The sequence below is a fragment of the Dermacentor albipictus genome, chromosome 1 (assembly GCF_038994185.2).
Source record: "Dermacentor albipictus isolate Rhodes 1998 colony chromosome 1, USDA_Dalb.pri_finalv2, whole genome shotgun sequence".
NCBI lineage: Eukaryota > Metazoa > Arthropoda > Arachnida > Ixodida > Ixodidae > Dermacentor > Dermacentor albipictus.
Genome location: NC_091821.1, coordinates 503,036,772 through 503,054,073, shown reverse-complemented (window position 1 = coordinate 503,054,073; position 17,302 = coordinate 503,036,772).

Here is a 17,302-nt window from a genome sequence, read left to right as displayed (position 1 = left end):
TATTTTTCGCGATATGCCCGAGAATATTGGGATTTCCCATCAATATAACCCTTCCTACATCACATAGTGAACAACCTGAAAACTTAACACTGTTGCGCAGAGCGATGAAGGGTCAGGATTTGAGCGAGAAAACAACACATGACACCTGAGCGCAAACTATGAACTGGTTTATTTTTCTGCAAGTGAAGCGTACATAAAGCCTACACGCATGCACAGGAGTCCTCTTCCCGGTCTACCTACACCCTCTATTGTCAGTGATTATGCTAATCTCTTTATTGCTGAGTGAAATAGACGGCGGGCTGACACATGAGCCCTGTGGGTCCACCTTGAGGTTGTATGCTTCCACGACTTGTCTTTTCCTTTGGTTCCTACTTTTCAGCAGAATCATTGCCTTGTGATAATCACCAGTTGATAGTTTGTGCTCAGGTGTCTATTGTTTTCTCGCTCAAGTCCTGTCCCTTCGTCACTCCGCACAACAGTGTTAAGTATGTTGAACCAACTAGCACACTGCACAATTTTCCTGATCTTGAAAACAATTGTAAACTAAAGTCCGTGAGAAACAAAGTGTTCTGTCATGACATACAGATTTATGCATGATCACTTGGCTATATAAAAATACAATTTTAGCCAATGTTAACGAAGAGCTTCACTTCTGGAGTTCACTTAAATAATGTCTGTGATGCATTGTGACAGTACGAGGTCCTGGAGACCCTACTGTGGAGATATGTCAACATTGAGCCTATTCCTGTTTAATGTATGGATAGATGCCTTCACGAAGAGTTGGAGAAACTGCACAATACAATGTTTTATGTCACATGTAATAATTATGCTGTGATAAAGTGTACACGCTGAGCTTAATGTTTTAGAAAAGCTCAAGAAAAGGCTCCAGAATAGGCATGATGGATCGGCAACCTTTTATTTGGCTCTCTTCATAGTGAAATCTAGACGCATCACCTCAGCCACACTTAGTAAAATCTGTGGGCTCGTACTGCCCATGCCTTTACTGCACAAGTTGCCTTGGTGCTCCCAGTCTTGACAGGTAACACTTAAGCACACTCTCATGCACGTGTTTGTTCCAAAGCTACAGCTGCTAACTAAAGTAACTCCCACATGCGATTCTGTAACTCTAGACCTAACTGCAAAAACGCATGCAGTACTACGAGTTTGGCATGGAGTCCACATGACATGTGCACAACTTCAAATTTCGTATAGGCAACAGATAACTGGTAACCTGTTAGAATAACAAAATGGATGCCAAGGAAAATTCACCCAAAGCCTTAGGCAGGAAAATGAGGTGTTGTGATGAGATAAATAGCAATCACATTTGATCGACTGACTAAAAGCTGGCAGGGGTATTGCATTTGACATGATTGAAATGAGCTGCAGCATGGCATGGTAACTGTGGCAGCCTTTACAATGCCGCGCTCTCTGAATTACACTTATGTGCATCCATATGCTGCAGCGACCAACTGTTTTTATTCAAGAAAGCCAGGTTTGTGGTTCAGCACACATCATACGCTGGCAAACTCACTGATGAGTCAACTCCCTGAGATCATCCCATGAGTCTGAGTGAGCCCAGCTGAGCAGTATTTTGGCGAGTTTGAGCCCGAGTGAGCTCGGCTGAGTAGTATATTCTTATGAGTTCAAGTGAGCAGCTAATTATAATTTTGGCGAGTCTAAATAGTGAGTTCCGATTATTTTGCCAACATATATATGGTCCGTGTACTTTCGAAATTCAGCTACGACACTTGCGCATAGGTTGGAAATTAAGCTTCTCGCCAAGTGACTACTGCATAAATGATCATAGAGCTAGCGAAGAACGATACGCCTTAATGATGCAGCGTGCCGCGCGAGATCCATGTGTGCAGCGTGCCAGTGGATGGGTGCGTGTTTGGGAAATTAGGGGGTTTCGACCCATCCACAGATAATTTGCATAATACCTTTCTCCATAGTGTATTATTGCGACAGCAATTTTTGGACACCCTAAGCGAATTTTCGCCATCGCCCTGATGTTTGGTTTAAAGTCCAAGTGTGACAAAAATTATAGTGCTCCGTTGCATCCCTTATGCTGGGGTTAATTGCGAATGAAAGGGTGCGATTGTGAGCCGAGAAGGATGGCAGCTTTATGCGCGCTGTCCACGTCCCGTGATCAAGTGCGCGCTAGGGTCAGAGAGCGCGCGACGTCTCTTGCCTGGCCGTGCCCGTGCATATGGCTGTCCGCGCGCAGCAGAGTGCATATACACGGCCCGCGCGTGCCACATTTTTTAAAAGTAATTTGCGGCCGGTGTAAAGGCGGCAAGCCGACGTGGCTGCTGGTTTCACGAGTGTCAATTGGAAGTAGCGATATCTAAGTTTCGGGCGAAACTTAGAGAACAGTGACTTCCTTAGACGGGCCAAAATTTTGGGGCGCATATGAGCGGCACGTATAGTAGAATGCAGTGTTCCATTGTAAAAAAAAATTAATGTAACAAAATAGAGTGCTGAGTGTTACGTCTTTGTTACATCAAGGTTCAACAAAAATTAAGCGCTGGAAATCAGCGCTGGACGCACATGCAACTCCTTACTCCACACTGAAAACATTTGAGAAAACATTTTTTTTTAAATACTTTGTACATTTGTATAAATCCCTACCTGCGGATATTCCTCTGGTTTAGCCTAATTATGTGCTGCCTACTTAACTTACTGACGCAGCATACGTATCATTGCGAAATTTATAATTTTTTGCTTTTAGAAAAAGCATCGAGTTATTGAATTTTGCGAACAGAAAAAAAATTGCAACTTCCAATATAGCGCGCTTCCTAGGCTATTAAATAGCTACAATGTTCAAGGAACGTACTGTTTCCATGAGTGGTTTACTCATGCAGTAAGATGTACTGCTCCTACACCTTGTAATAAAAAGCATATGCATCGACACATAGCAGCTGATATTCTTGCTTATTTTCTCATCACAGAGGTAGATGGGGCACATGAACCAATATGCTCACACAAATCAACGTGACCAACTACTGCGGAGACATGGCAACGAATTCTTTGTTTACCTTGTACACCACAAGTGCGAGGTTTGCGCATTAATTTGACTTCATGAAACCCTATTTATACTACAGGCTTTACGGCAATGCTTGCATGCAGTGCGGTGAGGCGCTCGACGAAACTGCACATATTATATGATTTGTCTGATATTAACTCGAGATGCAAACGTTTGTGCAGGCAGGCAAGCAATGTTTGCATTCACGCAGCGCACCAAAATAGCGAGGTGTATGCATTGATCTGGTTTCATGACATCGTACTTTTGCCACTAGCTTTACGGCAGTGCTTGTGTATAGTGCTGCGAAGCACGACGGAACTGCACGTTATTATACGGTGTGCTTGAAATCCACTCGAGATGCAAACGTTTGTGCAGGCAGGAAACGAATGATTTAATTCACGTAGCACAACACGAGAGCGCGCTCTATGCAGTCCTTTGATTGAATAAAACTCTATTTCTGCCACAGGCTTCACAGCAATGCTTGTGTAGAGGGCTGTGAAGCTCGACGCAGCTGTAACAACATCCCACAGTACACCCGATTTTTTCCGAGTTTGTTTTAATGGGCCCCTCACAGGCTACATAACAAATTTTGGTTATACACTGAAAGTTGTTACGTGCCCTCTAAGAAGTGTTCTACCGCAAGCATTTTTCAAATTGGTTCATTAACAGCAGATAGAGAATGATTGAAGTGCCGCGAACGCATGATTTCAGGAGGCGAGCGTCGCCGCCTATATAAACACTCTCTCGACATTCCCCGTTTCGCCTGTGTAAGCAAATTTCCTTCACTGCGTTCTCCCATACCGGAGCCGAGGGGTCGCGGCGGGTATACCCTGCCGTCTTCTTTTTTTCACCGTCACCGGCACACTTCCGGTGACGGTGTCGCGCGAGCTGTTGCGCTTGTCTCGTTTCCTGTAGCGGACGATAGTGCGCGCTCTACACGAGAACACGTGATTAGCGGTATAAGTCAGTGCCCCAGCACTGAGGCAAACGTGAGAGGATAAAAGAGCATTCATGATCGCAATGCTGGAACACATGTAGACAATGACGTATAGTTTCGTTCTCTGCGCGCGTGCAAACGTCGGGAAAAGGAGACGAAACGGAAATTCATCTATCTTGCTACAGTGCGAAGTAAAACAAAAGCACCCAGACATTCGGGTTGTATTTTTCATTATTTCTCTAAACTTTAATTAGTTCACTGCAGCAACAGATTCAACAAATAACTGATGCTGCCTTGAATCTAAGTCACGTGTCACTCTGAGTGCCATCACAGCACAGCCTGTGCTCCTATGCAGCAGCAAAGTTACGGGCATTCATCTGCTTGCTGCTGCGATAACATTATGACACTTTAACTCAGAGGTACGATTTTTGTTGTGTGAGATTATAGATAGCCAGTAGACTACTTGTCTGATGTTAAATGCTATGACCCACTGGCAATCCACGATGCACTCAACGAAAACGTTTTTATGCTGTGTGTGGCGTGACTCACCAGTGACCCACACGCAAGAATTCTTGCTCTTGTGTTGCCATCTGAGGTTTGAAATTGCAACTAATATATATTTTTATTGCATTGGACATGGGGTGGCATGTTTGTTTTGGAGAGTGGAGTGGCGGCGCATTTCTCAGTTGGGTTTCTTGCAAACTTTCGCAGCAGTCTTTGAAATACGTGCCATTGGAATAAGTACCTGCATTTTTCTTGCTACTCCCAAACTTTTCAGCGTGTCTAATAGATAGATCCTCATGCCCCTTACGGATTAAAAAAAAGCACAATGCAGAGGAAACAAATAAACTTAGTTTTGGGCCAGAAGAATGCACCAGCAACTTCGCGATCTCCAGCGGATGAGTCAAGTGCTTCAGTGTCAGATGTTCACCAGTGGACAGTGAAATCAGTGACAAAGATAGTGTTTATGAACCATCACAGACCTCAGCCAACATGTCGAATGGAGAGTCACACCTGACTGATGATTCTGAGGTGAATGATTCAGGATACAATGCTCTCATTTCTCTCAGCCCATCTCTAGAGAAATGGACACCGGCAACAACCACTTCGCCTAGTGTGACACCACACGTACTCTAGGCCGCCCACTATCATTCAGCTGCCATCTAGCCGTTATGCCCCATCTTTATGTTCACTGTTTATTACGGATGACATTTGGCAAATGATGGTCAATGAAACAAACAGGTTCACACAAGTGTTGAAGTCAACTACTCCTAAATCTAAATCACGCTTGAAAAATTGGACGGAAACCAATGCCAAAGAAATTAAAGCATTTATTCGAATACTGATTTGTATTGGTCTCCTCCGTCTTCCTACTCCCAAATCTAAATCAAAGTTGAAAAATTGGATGGAAACCAATCTCCAACAAACGAAAGCATTTGTTGGAATACCAATTTGTATTAATCTCGTCCATCTTCCTATCCGAGTCACTACTGGGCAAAAAGTAACCTGTATGGTGTTGAACTCATTCGTCAAAATATGAGCCGTGACCGCCTTTTCCCTACTTTTGAGGTTCCGGCATTTTGCGGACAATTAACTGGTTGCAGAGTTGCAGGATCATGTCTTTAAGATCCATCCTCTGGTAGAGAAATTGAACCAAAATTTTTGCCACTGTGCTTGAGCCAGGAAAGGAGGTTGTGATAGATGAAACAATAGTGCCATGGCGTGGCAGACTTTCGTTCTTACAGAGTCAGGCTGTTCAAGGCATGTACCAAAGACGGTTACAGGCTAAAGGTTGATGTATATGCCGGAAAGTGTGACTGAACAATTGGCATCGGACTTGCCAAAGATGTATGCCTGAAACTCCTGCAAAATTACAAGGAAGTTGTGTGCCCGCTGTCCGTAGACAACTTCTACATGAGCTTGCCGCTCACTTTTCGCCTTCTAAAGGAAGACACTTTCATTCGTGGCACAGTTCGCTCAGTGAGGAAAGGGCTGCCAAAAGATCTCACTGAAGTAAAGGTTGCAAATGGCAGTGTTACCGAACTTCAGTCCAAAAATGGAGTGAAGGCACTGAAGTGGATGGACAAGAGGCCTGTTCCGATACTCACATCTGTCGCCAAATATGAAACAACTTTGGTGGACAGTGGGAAGAAAACATGGGACGGTGCACCAATCATGAAACATCAGGCCGGTCTCGATTACAATGCAGCAAAAAAGGGCGTCGACTATAGTGACCAAATGTCGTTATACCACAACTTCCTTAGAAAAGGACTCAAGTGGTACAGAAAGGTAGCTGTTGAGTTGCTTGTTGGATATGTCATCATAAATGCGTGGAACATTCGTGGCATGCTTGAAGGAAACTCTATGCCAATTATAAAATTTCAAGATGAACTGGCTCATTCACTGTTCGGCCCTCGTCAAGACAACATCGAAGAAACTCGTGGGAGAAGTGTCCACATGCTAAGAAAAACTGGCACATCGGCACACGACACTCAGTGGCTCTGCACTGGCTGCTATGCGGCCAACAGTACCAGCAGTAGCCCAAACACTATGGAGAGAGTGAGAAAAGTGACCACTTTCTGTGAATAACGCCCCGGCAAGCCATTCATCTGTTTGTTGTGCTTTAATTCTAAGCACAAGTAACCTGAGAAGCAAGCTAGCTTCAACTGTAAAATGAGTAGGATGAAAACTTCAAGACATGGCTAATGTTCATACTAAATTTTAGCCTTTCTCTAACTAATAAATATTTCTAACACAGGAACTGACTTCTTGTCTTTTTTAATGGCAAGCACTTTGTAGTTCAACATAGGTTTCTAGCATCTTGAATCCATTGAGGGGCTACAGAATGTATTAAAGAAAACTAAAAATGCATAATGTTGTGCTGAATGTGATCAAGACACATGTACAAGAAACTATAGTCATTAGTTCGATGAGGACAGTAATGTGCTTTAGCAAGTTAGAACTTTGTTACCAACTTGCCCACATTCACATCTTAACAGATTTAACAATGTTTCCACTACGTGGAGAACCTTGATCTACAGTGCTTTTATCATACTGAAGAAGGTTGGTGTTCCTATTATAACACGTGTACTTAAGAAGCTCAATCTCTCAGGATTTCATGTTGTTTTACTTGACATAAGCTTACGAGGCTTACAGATTACGTGCTCGTATCTCAACGTAAACACTTACTTCCTTTTCAATGATTTTCATTTCTGTAAAAGCACAGTAAATTTCGTCAGACGAGAAGTGCAAATGTGTTTTTTATTCTTTCATACTTGGTGCTTGCTATTATACAACTTACTTATATCAACTTGCATGTTTAGAAAACTCATAAAAAACACTCCCCCCACCTTCTTCTTTCTTCTTTTACTTTCCATTGACTCTGACTTTCATTATGCTAATAAACTTCAGAAGAGCTTGCTCTCAGGCTAGTTTGTACACACTGCTAAGAATGAAAAAATGGAGAGAAAACGGGACAAGAAAGAAAGGCCTACAGAATGCTGATTTGCGCGCGGCAATCTATATCAAGGACGGGGTGCTGGACCAGGGAAGCTAAGAAGCCGCCACAACAAACTATGGGAGCTAGGTGAATGGCTTCGATGTCCACACAGAAACATAAATATAGGAATGTTATAGAATGCTGTGTCATTCAACAACCCCGTGAATGTTGAAAAGTGGGACAGTGATCAGCTGAAAAGAGTTTCAGAGAGCTCCAGGGAGTGGGGAGGATGATACAGTAAGGGGGCTAGGGTGGTGACACGCATTAAGGGCGTCAACAATGAAGTGAAAAATTATGGAACATAGGGGGATTGTCTCATCACTGCTCGATCGCTCAACACCAGATAGCTGTGGCCAGTTGCCTTAGCTGAGATTCACCTACCCTGTCATAGCATGTGCTGTGCTTGCTGCTTTGCAGTCTTTAGAATAGGCAGGTGTCAGGGAAGCATGCCCATAATGCCTGCAATTAAGTAATAGGCGACTTGCAAAATAGTGCCCGCTCTCTTCCATACACAGCCATGGCTGAACCACTCACTAGCAAATCTGGTAAGAAAATAACGCTGACCTTCACTGTTACTTGGGCTGCAACAAGTCAGGGCTGCAAACAAGAAGACACAAGACAGAGCGCTGTCATGTTTTTAGCACAGTTCACTTTCCTAAGTAATGTACCAACAAGGTCATAATATACATTATATAAATACATCAATTTGTAAACAAAATGATATTTTTAATATAGTCATTTTTAAAAACAGCACAAGGATGATAGCATAATTTTAGGCGTAGTCTTAGCAATGAAAAACTTTTGTCAGAAGTTAAGCAAAGTTTTGGCAACGTAAAAATGTGCATCCTCATTGCTAAAGCATTCCTGTCCGGGGAGTGCTAGGAGTTTGTCTTGGTGTGATGTAAAACCCTCCACACATTTATATAGTGCTAGAGAGAGAGGTGATGGGGGAGTGGTAGTGGCCAGTGGAGAATCCTTCCCTGAAATGAATTTCTGGCTACTTCACTGAATGTCTGCAATGCCTTGTAATAGCAATAGGTCTTGGATGGAAACACTATAGATGATACCAGTGAACCTATTGAGCCTAATTCCTGTTTAGTGAGGTGATGTATGTTTTCCCAAAGAATTATAGAAACTGTACAATGGAATGTTTTGTACCACCTGTAATAACCATGCTGTAAGAAAACAGAAAGGCTGAGCTTAGATGTAGGAAATCTCTTAAGAGGCTCAAGGATCGGTAAAGATGACTAACTTCTGTATTCTCCACTCAACCCTCCACCTGGATTCAAATGCACAGCAGCCCCACTCCTTGACACAGGCGGTTGCTTAGCTTTAATTAAACTTCATGTCAATTACTGTGAAACACAGCGTCGTCTTCAGTCAAGGGGTGGAACTGCGCTCATCTCAGTGGAATGAAGCTTCCAGTCAGAGATGGTTTCAGAATACAGGGTAAGTGACCTCACATTTTACTCTCTTCGTCGTGAAATCTAGACACCAAAGCCTCGGTTTGAACAAGTAATGCTTTAAGCGCTCTCTCATGCATATGTTTGCTTTAAGGCAGAGTCAGCTTACTATTCCCTGCTTCTGCCACATGCAAATGACACAAAAATATCTCAATAAAATGATTGTGATTTAAGTGGTACACACTCTCTGCAATGTGATTAAATGTTTGTAATAAAAGAAGCACTACTCATGTGCTGGTCAGCATCTGCAGCATTATGTTCACCAAGATAGCTTTTTTGTCTCAATATATTCAATATTGTTGCAAATTTAAGAGGTTTTGCAGCTAACATGTAGCTGTCAACTTGTGTCTCGAGAACATACAGCTTTAGTTGAGAGGAGCGCTATATTGCATGAGACAAAGGAGCATTTTTAGACTGCTTGTTTTATTTATGTGTGAAAAACAATTGTGAAGGTTTTAATAGCAAAGTAATACAGTAGGTGTTGGCAACACGAACAAGCCATGCAAAGTGTATGCATTAGAAATGAACTATCCAGATGAGGACCCCCCACCCCACTGATATATGTCAATGCTATAATATCAAATGCTGTGACATTTAACACATTTGGTGACTAAAAAAAAGGATAACTAAAGCAAGAGCAGCATTAATAAAACAATATCAACTGCAAAATTTATACAATTTTTCTCAAAACTTTTATCTTCGCATAAACTGTGGCATCACACACTGTGGGCACTTTTGCTAACAACCTTCACATTTCACTAGTGCTAATTCTAGCTTCCCTTTAGCTTCTAGCTTGATTCTAGCTTCCAGCTCAACTGCAATGTTTTGAACGTCAGGGCATGTGCAAGTGAAAATTAGTTTGTGATGGCCATGTGGATCTGTTTCTCTGCCTGAATAATAGGGAGAGGAGTGCAATATAATTGCCTTGAGAACTATTAAGCAGAAGCAGCATGGTGGATGAGGAGCAGTGGCCGGAATAAAACATTTCAGGAGTTCAATGTAGTAAGGATACAGGAGTCATATGATTAACTTCGCAAGAATATGAGGCCATTATAACACTAAGGGAAACAGACTGGCCCATCACACTGAATTTTCAAATATCCTAACTGGTCTAGAACACCTTGCACAGCTGCTGTAATTAGGAAAAAAAATTTAGCATTGTCTTAAAAAGACAGCTTTTTTGTTTGTTTACTCTGCTATGCCACTGTACACATTATTACTATTACTTTTTTTTTTCTTTTGGAACAGAAAGTCACCATATGCCTGGAGGTTTTAGATCACCTTCTTGGTGTGCTCCCGATATATGAACAGTTCGAAAACATTAACATTGTTGCTTGGTTTATTGCCCAAGTAGAGCGGCACGTAACGACTGACTACGGAACCAGGCGTGTGAATATGCACACCCTGTATCCAATCAACCCCTATATCAATCAATTTTGTACAATTAGACCTCCATATATTGAACTTTAATGTAACAAACCGTTTTACTTTGCAGAACTTATTTGGTGTGCATATAGAAATCTTCAATTTATTGAATTCCGTTTATCTGCAATTTCAATTTACGGAAACTATAAATTCTTCTAAAATTTAAATGAGGATATGTGTTGCATTTGAACTGTAAATTCTATGGACGTACAAGCGCTTTCCGGGAGTAAAGCTTCACGATTTCCTTCCAAAGTTTATTCGACTTAAGGACAAAATTCTGCAGCAAAGTTATAAACGACCACAGGTGACAAGCAGCTGAATGCGAGGTATCTGGTACAGACCCACGGGGGAAAACTTAAAAACCACAATAGCACACATTCAGGCGAGTATGTAAACAGGCGAACTAAGCAGGGAACAAAAACAACACAGCACTGCTTTCATAGGTCCCGAATGATCAGAGTTTCGTCAGAGTTGGTGCAAGCACGCATCCGCAGATAAAACGGGCTCCCACCGTGCATTGACCAATACTTCGAGAGCTGACGCCTACACAATAACCGGGGTAGGTTACAGCACTTGTTTCTGCTCTGATCGTATAGTGTTCGAATGATGTCGCGACAACGCAAGTACTTGCAATAGGGGCGACGACCTTCCACAACTCCAGAACATCACAAAAGACCGTTTGCACATGTACTAACCAGCCAAACAAACTAACCACGGCAGCGAAGACCACTTATATCGAACATACAACACAGAAACACCTCGTAAAGGTTTCACCATAGAGAAAGGTTACACCTTGTTGCACAGACGCTCACAAGAAATTCAAGAAATGTCCAAAGCGCACTACCGCCGCCTTTTAAAAATCCAACGGGAGCCAAGCCAAATCAGTAATAAGTTGGCTATTTGGGTATAGTGAACTAGAACACTGTAATTTGGGTGAACGCAACGTACCCGTTAGAACCACCGGGTACGCTCAACGCACCCGTTCGAACCACCGGGTACGCCCAACGCCGGCCCACGAATGGCACGTTTGAATCCGATCCATAGTTTAATGGCCCTAACTAATGACACGCGCGTGGCAGAAGCGAAATGCCATACTAAAATGCTGCTGCCACGCACGGAAGTGACGTCACAGTTATGATGACGTTGTTTAAACAAGTATGGCGTGTTCCGGTTTATAGTTTTGCGCGCTGCTGGAGCTGCTTCAGCTTTTCAGCTTAGCTAAAACACAATTTTACGGTTTCTTACTGTGTTGTGTGATAGAATGTTGTTCTAGTTAGTTGCGCTGGAAGAACCGGATGATGTTCGAGCTTGCGATCTCGAGCCACACTTGGGCGCCACGCTGGAGCAGCTCGTTTCTTTATGCCTTGGAGCGCGTTTATGGTTGGTAGTGTGGTCTTGGGCAGAGTTCTGCCCACTTGCTGACATTGCCTTCAGGCGGGAACAGGCCTTTCTGTTAGATTCACGTTTCACGTCCAGGCTTTCGTTACTAGGCTTCTGCGTGCGTAAGGCGACGCGAAATGTTTGAATGCACTTTGCTCATCGACAAAAGGCGCCCTTACTTTGCACAGCGATTTGGAAATGTGTATGCACCCTACATCGACGTCAATGCCGACGCGCACCACTTCTGCGTTTTCGAGCTCGAGAGCAGTGTGTCGACGTGGTGTCCAAGGCCAAACAGGCATCCGACTTTGCCAGAAGGCGTACACACAACTTAAAGAATCGCTACATACGACACACCCTGCAATATGCATGATCCGTGTCGGCATCATATGCAGTCGGCGCTGTGCTACCACGACTCTTCGAAACCGACAGTCCAAATGAGGCGACATGTCGTGCTGTTTCGTGGATGCAGCACAGTTCGTTCGAAGCTTCTGTAGCTTCGTAACAGCAACGTTATTCGTACTCGCCGATATTACACAGTGACCCAATATGCAGTCGGCGCTGTGCTACCACGACTCTTCGAAACCGACAGTCCAAATGATGCGACATGTCGTGCTGTTTCGTGGATGCAGCACAGTTCGTTCGAAGCTTCTGTAGCTTCGTAACGGCAACGTTATTCGTACTCGCCGATATTACACAGTGATTCAATACTGCAGTACACACCACACAGCCACAAGGAATCGCAACGGTCCTCCCACTGCGTGCACGCGTGTGTAGCCGCCGACAGTCATTTTCGGTTTTAAAACGCAGCACAAAATAAATGCTTTATTTATTTAGGCGTAGTGTATTTAACAACAAAACGATAACGTTAGCATTTCATGTATTTTTTACTAAGTTTTCTTTTTGTGACGTCATCATGCGTGGCAGCAGCGGACTCCACTTGGGGTCGACTGCTGCCACGCGCGTGCACCCAGCGCCGGCCTAGTTTTAATTCTAGAAAATGGCGCTTCCGTTGGAAACTTCTGTTGTTTCGCTGGCGTTTCTAGAGGAAGGAGGAGAGCGGGTGGGGGTGCGAAACGCGTTTGAAGAAATGGCAGAAAGTGAATTCCGGCGTCGTTTTTGTTTCTCGAAACAAATAATTCGTTGGTTGTACAGAGAAATCGACAACATCATCGGTGCCAGCGAGCCACTGGGATGTTGTGGCTGCCTCCTGAAAAGTTCGCCACTCTTCCCGTCGTTTTTTTTTTCTTTTTCCTTCTCGCTGTGCGCGACACCACCTAGGGACGACGCAAAGAACCTAATAGTTATAAATTGCAGTAGTCACACGTACTGCTATTTGAAAACGTGTTTGGGCTTGAGAAGAAAAAATACGTTTTTTTAGACAAAGATTTCATTCAATTGAAAGACGAGAAACATTTGGCTTTGTGGTAGACTGTTTGCAAGCAGACGACAAACGACGGAGGTAAACTTCCGGGGAGGTGACCGCTTCCTGATTGGCTGCTCTCTCCGCCCCACTGTCACAAATTTTGCATACTGCAAGTTTGTGACGTTGCAGTAACTGAACAGAACGCGTATCGAACAAAATATCTCCGATCGCGCCCCTGGCAGCTGCTTTCCCCCACTTTTGCACTGAAGTCGCCCATTACTACAGTATACTGAGTTTGCACTTTTCTCATCGTTAATTCAATATCTTCATAAAACTGATCTACTTCATCATCACCGTGACTGGATGTTGGAGCGTAGGCTTGTACTACCGTACTACCTTTAATCTATACCTCTTATTAAGTTTGATTACGACTACAGCTACCCTCTCATTATAGCTGTAGAATTCGTCACTGTTGCCCGCTATGCATGTCCTTATGGATTAGGAATCCTACCCCGTATTGCTTCTTATCTGGGAGACCTCTAGAGCAGAGGACGTGGCCGATACTCAGCAATGTATAAGCCTCACCAGTTCTAATTTCACTAAGGCCGATGATATCATAAACAATGTCTGGTAGTTCCTCAAAGAGTCCTGCTAAGCTAGCCTCATCGACAGAGTTCGGCAATTAAATCTTGACATTTCCATTGGCGGCCTCTCCGGTTCCATAGATTCTTAGCATCCTCTGCTGCGTTACAGGTCTGACCACCGCCTTGGTCAGGTGCTCCGCAACCGCTGTGGACTGAGGGCCAAGGCCTAATTGTAGGAATCATTTGGGAGGCAGTGGCCGAATACTGCACCAGGGAGGCCAATTCCTGTTCTGGTGGTCTTTGTTGAAGCTTAGTGGGCTTTCCTAATTTGGTTGCAACTGGATTAGTATAGCCCCACTCGTTCTCGGCAACTTTTGCCGGTGTCCGGCGTCACTCCAAGCCTGCAGTTGTAGTGCACTGGGGGAAGTGGAAGTCGAGCTCACCAACCTCAAAGTAGTAGTAGTAGTACTATAAACTTTATTTTGTCCGAGATGGAGTTTAGAGAGGAGGGGGTGGGAGGGCCCGTCTTCTTCCTCAGACAGCGCCCAGGCCTTGCACTTTGGCGGCGTCTTCGGCTATCTGGACGGCCCGGAGTTGGAGATCCGGGTCTGAGCTGAGCAGTGCAGTCTCCCACTGCTCTTGGGTAGTGTTAGGAAGGGAAGGCAATTAATAAGCTAGTGCATTTTCTGGTCCTTATCAGGGGGCATGCCCCCATGATGCGGTGAAGATCGGCTCTACCTGCGCATAATTTACAATCCGCTGTATATAGCCCGGGATAGAGGTGAATATGGGTATGGGAAAGTGTGCGTCTGCAAAAGGTGCCTGGTCACTGATTGCTTTTTATCTAAATTTTTGTGAGCGGCAGTGTAATTCCCCCTGGCCTGGAGGTAGAATTTCCTTGTATGATACCATCGGGTCCCTGCCTGAGCGGCGGAGGGATTCGAACTGATAATCGGAAGAAGTTGTCGTGCGGCCGCGGATGGCCAGATCTCGCGCCGCACTGTGAGCAGCTTCGTTTCCCGGAAGACCGGAGTGCGCCGATGCACAAACGAGTTGCGTCCATCTGCGCTGGGTTTCGGGTACCCTGGCCAGAATTTTGAGGGCTTCAGGCGAAATGTGCCCTTTCGTGAAATTTCGTATAGCTGTCTTTGAATCGCCGACTATGAATTTGGCTGCGGAGGAAGCGTACACCAAGGCGATTGCGACTTCCTCCCCGACCTCCGGCAAGCTTGTAATAACTGAGCTTGCAGAGATGATTTGGTTTTGCTGATCTAGTACAGCCGCTGTCATAGCGTCTCGGTCGCGATACTCGGCAGCGTCTACATAGGCCACGTCCTTAAAGTTTACAAAGCGTTTCTTTAAGGATGGCTCTTTCCGGCCCGCGCTCCTGGTTGTGCATGCAGAGGGCGAGTGTTCTTAGGTAATGGTGGGACATGTATGCGTTTTCTTAACTATGTGGGAATGTCCCGCTTTGGTCCAAATTGGGTGTTGTATGTAATCGCGAGTGATTGGAGAATGTGTTGCCCCGTCGGAGAACGCGAGAGTCTCTCCAGTTGGGCAATTCTTTGGGCTTCCACGAGCTCGTCAAGAGTATCGGGTACTCCTAGAGCCTCAAACTTTTCGTTTGGGGTCGTAATTGGGAGGTATAGAGCTTACTTGTATGCTCTCCTGATCATGAGGTTAATTTTGCAGCGTTCATCCCCAGTGGCGTAGCAACAGGGGGGGCCGGGGGGCCGTGGGCCCCGGGTGCAAGGGGCCAGCGGGGGGGGTGTCATGTACGTCTGAAGACATCCCTCTATCCGCCGGTTACACCCGAGGTGTGTGTGTGCGTGGGGGGGGGTGACAGAAGACCTATGGGCCCCGGGTGCCAGACGACCTAGCTACGCCACTGTTCATCCCTCTTTAGTTGCAGGAATGAGGTAGCGTACACTATTCTGCTTATGAAAAAAGCCTGTACCAATCTGAGTTGATTAGGGTGGTTGCTTGGGCTAGTTGGTAACTCATGATAAAAAATGACATTCAGCGCGAAGGACAAGGACAGCGAGAGACGAAATACACCGCGCTGACTTCCAACAAGCCACTCTTGCCCTTTACCTCCGCACAATCAAAGCTCGTTAAACGAGGTATTATAAAGTTGTGCCTCGTTAACAGCCTCAATAAATCTTGCTCACACGAGATGCAACATAGTCTTGCTGAACAGGTTGATCGCCATCCTTAGGCTGGCTGCCCTTTGGCCTTAATTTCAGCCACAGCGGAACAGCTTCTGGGGTGGACAAAACGTGATGAGCCCCCTCAGTGAAGGAACCTGCCGGGTGAGAGACGCAGGTTTGCCGTGATACAGTATGCGCATGATGTCTCCCGTAGACTAAAGAAGATTGGGCAGGGTGCAGGAATCAGTCGTTTTCTCAGGCCCGGAAAGGCTGGCAAGGCTCTGTAAGCATGTAAACGCGCCTAAATCACGTCAGAGTTGTTGCTCTGTCGGGCACAAAAAACGTTTTGTGACATGCGCAACGAATGTGGTTTACCAAACTCCCCTGTCTTGCGGCGGTAAATATGTTGGACAGACAGGCAGGTGCTCAAACGATCGTTTAAGAGAGCACTGTAACAACGTCCATAACACTGTTCAACGCCATTTGGGCATCCATTGCCGGGATTGCGGCTGCGTGCCCCTCTTTGAAGATACGGAAGTTTTAGCGAGACACAGCTCACCCGAGAAATTATAGAAGCTGATTTCATCAGAAAACTGGGTAGTGTGTGCGTTAGTGCCCCCTCTATCGCGCTTACACCTAGTGAGGTCACGTATCTCAACAGATAGAAATCGCAATGTTAGTTTTTTTCAAGTAACGATGTTCTTCGTACAGTGACTTGCTTTTAGAACACCCCTAGTGACTGCCTTTCATTTTCTGCGCATGCCCCCTCTTGTATTATACACACGATGTGACAACGACATAACATTGTTAGAAATCAGCACTGTGTATGTCGTCTCTCGCTGCCCTTGTCCTTCGCGCTGTATGTCATTTTTTATAATGAGTAGATTAGTTTCTTTCATGCCGTGGCAGGGTGTCTACCAAGTTGACATTTCCTAATTCCCTGAGTTTTCCAGGTTTTCCCTGAGCACCTTTGCGAAATTCCCTGAATGAGTCAGATCTTTGTTTTATGTCAAGACAGGCTGACACCACATTGCCCGATGCTGTCACTCTCTAGTAAGCATGCTGAAACAAAAAAATGACTTAATCCAGTTTGAATAGTAAGGAGTAATATATATTTTATTTAAAAAGAAAACAGAAGGAAGGTGTTAGTAAAATGCACAGCGAAAGAAATGGTAAAGCCCATTCCAAATTGAGTCGAACATATTCAAATACGAATGAAAAGGAGATGCATACATAAGTAAATATTTTTTTAATATCAGCTATTTCTATCAACTGATAGCAAGCTCATCTGTATGAGGTCCTGAACTTTGTCACAACTAAGGTTCTCTCTCAGCAGCTGGGAAGTCAACCTCAACTGTCCTGACATACTCTCAGCCCGTACACAACATCTCAGTGTTGGGTTTCACTGCGTAAACAATTTATTTTGCTTTGGATGAGGGACACCTGTGTCTCAGCATCAGCCATCACTTAGTT